The sequence below is a fragment of the Ambystoma mexicanum genome, chromosome 3p (genome assembly GCF_040938575.1).
Source record: "Ambystoma mexicanum isolate Mex_15411 chromosome 3p, UKY_AmexF1_1, whole genome shotgun sequence".
Lineage (NCBI taxonomy): Eukaryota > Metazoa > Chordata > Amphibia > Caudata > Ambystomatidae > Ambystoma > Ambystoma mexicanum.
The window spans coordinates 1,217,979,040-1,217,986,178 of NC_090925.1; positions in this window are offsets into that span (position 1 = coordinate 1,217,979,040).

Here is a 7,139-nt window from a genome sequence, read left to right on the forward strand (position 1 = left end):
TATTCGAGGCGTCACTTCTGATGAATGTGATGCTCCGTAAGTTCGAAAGAACCTATCCTGGCATTCTAAGTCTTTAATAGCTATCTGCCTCACCTTTCTAATCCTCATTCTTTCTCCTATAGAAGTGAGTCCCGTCTCGAGCTTCCCGCCTTTGTCCCCTCTGTGATTCCCGTGATTTCTCCCGTTCGTTCGAGCCAGGGACTGAGTCTCATACCCGATCCGATTCAGAACCAGAGTCCGCTTTGCGGAAGTAAGTCCCGATCTTCATTTCATTTTCCCGTTCCTTCCTTCCTTTGGGCTATCACTAATCATTCTTCCCTTGGCAGTGAATTCGTCTCCCTTCGAATTCCAACACTCTCAGCCACCTGGATTGCCCGAGGCAAAGGGTTTACTTCTAGTCACCTCAGTTAATAGTAAGCGCTCTCCCTCTTCTAGATCATCATTCTCACACTCTCTCCTTCTCCCACTTACCTGTCATTTTCTCGTCCTGTAGGACTCCTCCCTCTCTCTCCACCCTGAGAAGAGTCTGCTTTACAAGAAGATCAGTTCAAGACCTCCCGAGTCGCCCTTCCAAGAAGACCGTTCTCAGGCGCTCAGGGTTTTTTTCCACAGAGGGTTTCCCTGGGGTTCGTGCTTCCCTTCGCTAGTTTCTATTTCCCAGTGTTAGAGGGGGGCAGGTACTTCCGGGTGATCCTTTCTTTCTGCAGTTGATGCTTCCATCAAGTTAAGGCTCGATCGGGGTTATGTTCCAATTTGTTCTCTTGTTGGAAATCTAGATAAATCATACTGTGTTGAATTTTCATCAGTTATAACAGTTATGCAAAATAAAGGACAGTTCTAACTTGCCCTTGGCTGAGTTCTCCATCCTCCGTCATTTACCGGGGGAGGGTTCTTTGGGCCCTGAGTACTCTGCTGAACAGTGATTGTGTAGCATCAACCTCCGTCCTCTGGTATACCATAGTTTACAACAGAGTTACAAGGCCATACACACACACATTTAAAAAATTGCACAAGTAGCAAAACTGAAGATAAGCAGGGAAAGGAGGCCAGCAGAGAGAAGTTAAAGAGAGAGACATGTAACAGAGAATGTAAGAAAGGGACAGGTTTTACAAATGTTATAAAGCTGAAAATGACAAGAATTAGCAAAAGATGATATGTGATCAATAACAGGAAAGTGGGAAGTTAAAGATTATGCCAATATTCTGGGTAGTTGACCGCTGAGGAAGCGACTTATGAGGAAAATAAATAGAGGGACAGTCAAGAGGGGAGGTTGGTTTTAGTAAAGTAAAGTTGAAGAAAGGGGGTATGCATCCACATCTTGACAGTGACAATACATTTGGAGAGGGAAGAATGAGGTTGATCAAAAAAGGTAGAGAAAGCGAGAAACAGCTGGAATCAACACCATAAAAACAATAGTGTGGGCCAAAAGAAAGAATAAAAGGAGAGACTAAAGTAACAGCAATCCAATATTAACATTCGAGGCACAATTAGTTGCCTGTAAGCACTTGCATTAATTTCACGAGGCTCTTTTTTCAATCCTATCAGATAATCTTTCTTGCTGCTTAATTGCTGTCTGTCAAGTAGTCCACTTGGCAAAATGGTGGGAGTGTTATCGTCCATCTTTACATGGTAAAAGGTGCATTGTCACCGCAAAAGGAACATGCAAATGCTTACCTTTTCACAGGGAATGCACGCACGGGTTGTTGTTGGATCGCTACGATATATGGGCTCAGGCACAGCATTGCGACATTCTTGAACGTATGGATTAACCCTTTCCAGGGTTGCCATTGCTCTTTACTTGGCAGAGAAAGGTGAGAGGAAAGCAGCCTCGAAGGCTGGACTAAAAAAATGGCGCTACCTTTCACGTGGCGGAGGAAATAAACAAGAATAGGAACTTAAAAAATGGGTACCTGTTGAACTAGTGCTGCCCCATTAGGAATAGGAAAAACATAACAAACGAGAAACATTTACATTTAAAAACATAGTTTGTGTAGTATACCAGAATAAAGCAAAAAATCATTGTGCCAATTATAATGTGCACTCTGGCCTTCAAATCCTGTGCGGTCTTCCCACACAGGACAGGAGGGCTCGTGCCAGTAACTAGGTTCTGTAGAAAGTGTGTTTCATCAGCCCTGCTTTGAGCACAGACATGAAGGCCAGATGGTCATTAAAAGCAGACAGGGAGAGGACCATTACCACAGCAACACATCCATGAAATGGAAATATGCAGGACGCCATAACAAAAAGGGAAAGAGCATTGGTTGTCATGCTGCTGCGTGGATTATCATTAACCATTTAATTGCGGGCGAATCGGGCACCCACATCTTCCGCAATCGCTGCCAACGGTGGTAGATGGGATGCACGTGTTCTAGCGCCACACACTGTCACCGCAGGTGTGGACTATGAGCATTGAGCACGGAGGGGAGGAAGACAGAGCTATGTAGTAAAATGTCTTGGCAGAAAAGTTCTAATTCCAATATATGTTTCTGAAAAAGGTGTGGAGTCGGGTCTTAATAATCACTAAGACCTTTAAAACAAAGCCAGGGGGCAGAACCACAATGGTATTACATCATCTTCTGGGGCTTTAAAGCATCTAGTAGGGCTTCTGGGAACTTTCTGTGAGGTTGAGTCGGTGTCAAGGTGAGGAAAACAATACACACTTCAACTTCAGCAGAAATCAGTTTGAGACTTGAAGGAAGCTTGGAAACAAGTGGCGTATAGATCCTTGGAGTTTGACGGCTAGAGGGTGTCGTGATGCATTGATTCTACTGCGATGGTGGCCCGGCTTAACTCAGTCTGACGTCACAGTGCATTTTGACAGCAACAACCGGATTGAAGACACTAGAAAACAAGCAGGGGAGGTTGAGTCACTGGGCCTCATTACAATTCTGGCGGTCCAGAAATAAGGGTGTCGTAGCAACGTACCGGCACCCTTTCTGAACCGCCAGACTACGAGAATGCCTGCAGGGGCCGGTGCTCCCAGCAGGTCTGACCTGCCGGGAGCACCGGCCACTGCAGGCATGATTTTCACGGAAGCCCTGGCACCGTTAGCAACAGCACCGGTGCTTCCGTGGCTCCATTCGCATGGGACTTACAGTTCCAGCCGCCTGACATCCCGGTACGCCAGGACTTGTCCCTGTGGCACCGGGATATCAGGAGGCGGTACGGCTGTTACAGGGTTGCCAGAAATCCGCTGCGTACCGGTGGGTTTTCCAGCAACCCCATTAGTAGGCCTAATGTGCCAGAGTGGATTGAAGCAGTTTGAAAAAAAAAATTACATTTAAAAGACAGCTCCATTGTGTCTTGTAGCCGATCAAAAATGACTCGGCAACGGTGCTAGAAAGAAGCTTGAAGAGGCTAACAGGGCCCAAGGCCGCTCCTTTTAATCCTGGATTACCACGTGACCCTGTTCAGTATATCAGAGGAAAGTTCTTCGTCTGCCCTTCCTAGCCAGGAAGATTGCCAGAGGACATTTGCAGGTGTGCTACTTCATCTTGGCAGAGTCCTTGGTACCAGTGTTTCTGCAGCAGGCGGGCTTTCCAGGAGCCGATCCATCCAAATGTTCCCCTGAATTGGGTGGGGGAAGGTCTTGCTCCTTGCTTGAAATTCCTTATCTCTAGCCCAGTGGCAGGGAGAATAGTAATGAAATCCTTTTAGTCCTGAAAAGATTCCCGTAAATAGAGGGTCTTGGGCACTTACATGGACATTTTGCCACGTGCATGGGCCCATGTCGAACCTTCTGCAAGGAGCCCATCTCAGATGCTACGACAAGTGTCTTGCCTTCTGATGTCAGATCCCAGAGTGCAGGAAGTTGGGAGAGTAAACGGGATGGAGCGGGACCCAAACGTCTCCAAGGTGGGGGGACCCCTACTCTGGGGACAGATCCTCTTCCAAACTCTATTATACTCCCCCCTCTCATGGCTGCCTGATTAAAGCAAGTAATGTATCCCTCTGGTGTGACTTCCCTATTGGTCGGGCACTGGTTGGACCCCACCCTACTCCCTGGGAATGTGTCGAGCCTTCTCAGCAGAGAACATAGGGAGCCTCCAGGGCTGGGCCCAGCAACCTGAACCCCAGCCGCACAGAGCAGCAAAACACAACATCTCTGGCAGTTGCAGGAGTCCCTGAAAACCAGCTGATAATAAGATGCTATTAGAAGGGTTGTGGCAATTATAACTGTATCTCCTCAGAGGCCACTATATCAAACAAGAGATAGGGTTGTATTTATATTGTACCTAAACAATGGCACAATGCCACGGGGATGCAAGTTATATGTGATTTGAATCATGGGGGCCAGCTGGTACGGGTGGCACATGGCTGCTGGAATAGTTTGGACTCCTGCAGGCTTTTACAAGAATGCAGCTGTCACTCTGGCGCTGCCATGTTGCCAAACCAGATGGCAGTTGCTGCAGTGTCAATAGACAGGGTCCAGCAAAGGGTTCACGTGTGTACTATACATGTTCAGAATGGGCCAATCAGTGAGACCTGATTAGAGGGAAGAAACACCATCATTGTACGAGGTAAATATCAAAAAAGCCCTTGCTTGCGCGCCCACCCTGCAGCAGCGCGCAGTATCCTGCGAGGACTGCGCATAGTGCTCATTCGGTAGAACTAATAACAGTGAGCCAATGGGCTGCACACAAATGAAACACATTGCGCTGCACCTTTCCGGAGCTGCCACAGGTCAATGCACAATGCATGGCAAGGACAGTTCTGACTCTGTCCTGCAGGATGTTTCCAGCAGAAGAGCAGCTGCGTCATCTGCTGCTGTTCCACTTGCATGTCTTCCCCTGAACAGGGATAACAAGGCCCTTGGCATTTTTTTGCATTCCACATTGACAGACCCTTTTTAAAGGCCCATCACTATGAAATGCGCTCCCGGCACCAAAGTGGGTGCTGGCAGCCTGTTATAAATAAATGTTGGGAGCGCGCACACGAGAGAAATGTGTGCACGAGGGCTGGCCAGTGTGCTTGTGCGCCACTGGCAAGCACTGCCACCCACCTCTGCGAAGAAGCTGGTTGTGCCTTTTTGCAATGAGTGTAAATTAAAAAAGTGCAGAAACTCCGTTTTTTTTATTTGCCCCAATTTATGAGAACCTGCCCCAAGAATCCCAGTAAACTAGCATTGCATAACATTTCATAGCAGCTTTAAAATGTCATGTCAGAGCGCTACATAGCATACCAAAACATATCCAACCTACAAAGCATAGCATTGCAAACCATAGCAGAGTATTAAGAATGCGACCCAGCAAAATAGCCCAGGAAAGGTGGCATGTCCCAAATCCAGTGATCGAAGTGAGTGGGAACGGTCGGGAGCGCTGTTCCACTACTTTTATTTTTTTCTGTTTACCAATCTTCTACTTTTTACCACCATATTCACCATTCGATATAGAGGATGTGTCCAGTCATGTCCCTGTGCAGGTGTAAAGTTGTAATAGGAGCCTTAGTTACTCATCGCTTCGACTATTGCAATGCCCCGTCCGCAAAACCTTGTCACATGTTGCACTTTGCTTCTGCCCACCCTCTCCCCTGCCCAGAGGAGAGAGGACTTTGACACAGAGACTGAACAAGTCCGGGAAAACAATGCCTGGCAATATATTTAAATGAGTGTACCCACCTTTCAGAAAATAAGAGTGCAACATTGAGAGATGAGGTGTGGGGGAGTTGGGGGCAGAAGGGATAATACAAGGCTTTTTAACAATGTTTTATTTGTTACTCTCTGGTATCACCTTATTGTGCTCTTGTGCAATTGTCTTTAGACCAAAAGTAATGACTTGAATCCCATATTCTAACATTGTTTGAAAAGGTTGATGGCTACATTTCAAAGGAACACCATTTATTTGATTTGGGGGCATTTTTCTTTTGTTAGCAGTCAGGCATCTGAATTGTTTTACATGTTTTGAAGCCCCAAAATACAGCTGCCAGCTTGGGCTCACCCAGCTTCATTTGGATAACAACCTTCCTGTATTATTCAAATGTACGTTTGTTCATTTGCCTGCTCTTATGAATCCTATCATTTTATTATGATTTGTGACAAAATAACTTGACCGAGCATTATTGTAAAGCATACACAAAAATAAATGTGCAGAAACATTGGCACATCTTGAAATTGTACACAACTATAGCAAAAGACCTGGCGGAGAGACCAACTATTACCCACAGAAAAGCAAAGACATTGGCCCTCATTACAACCCAGGCGTTAAGGGGTTAACAGCGGCGTAAAAGGTGGCGGCGCCGTTAAACCCTTAACGCCTGATTACGAGGTCCCTTTGCGGGTGGCACTTTAACGCCTGCTTTTAGCAGGCGTTAAAAAACCAACCCGAAAAGGGACCTTGGTGCTAAGTACGGTGCCGCAATTTGCGGCACCGTTCTTAGCGCCTTCCCCATTCCCATTGAGCCCTATGGGGCAAAAATGGGAATGGGGAAGGGCCATGGCGGCATGGGGAATTACCGCCCCGCCAACCTTGGAATGGGGCGGTAATTCCCCATTCCGCCATGGCGGAGTCGGTAAATTACCGGCATGGACCATGGTGCTATCAGCACCATGGTCCAACTCCTGGGTCGTAATGAGGGCCATTAAAAGCAAGTCTAAGTCCTAGCTTTCTGGAACCAGATATGGAACAATATGGATCATTAGAATCCTATTGGAAAATGCCATTAATCAGTGGCAACTATAAATGTGGAAAATGCAAGGCATGTCCACATATGATGGATAAAACACAGACAATCATACTCCCCACAGGCATAACACGTACAGTCAATGGCTTCATAAATTGTGACACTAAATACGTGGTCTATGGAATACAATGTCACTGTAAAGAACGGGTACATTGGCAGCACAATAAGAAGATTGAACATTAGAATTCTTGAACATTTGAGGGCTATTCAAAATGGAGACCAAAAATATCCCATGGCGGTACACTGTAAAGCAGAACATCCCAGAATGTCAAATCAACACCTGAAATTCATGGGGTTAACAGCAGTGAGAACATCTAAAAAAGGAGGAAACAAAGAACTCAGACTCCGCCAAGAAGAAGCCAGATGGATACTATATATGGACAGTTGTATACAAGGCCTCAACCAAGAAAATGAACTCTGTCCTTTCTATAATGCACAAGAACTAAAACGTAAATACAATG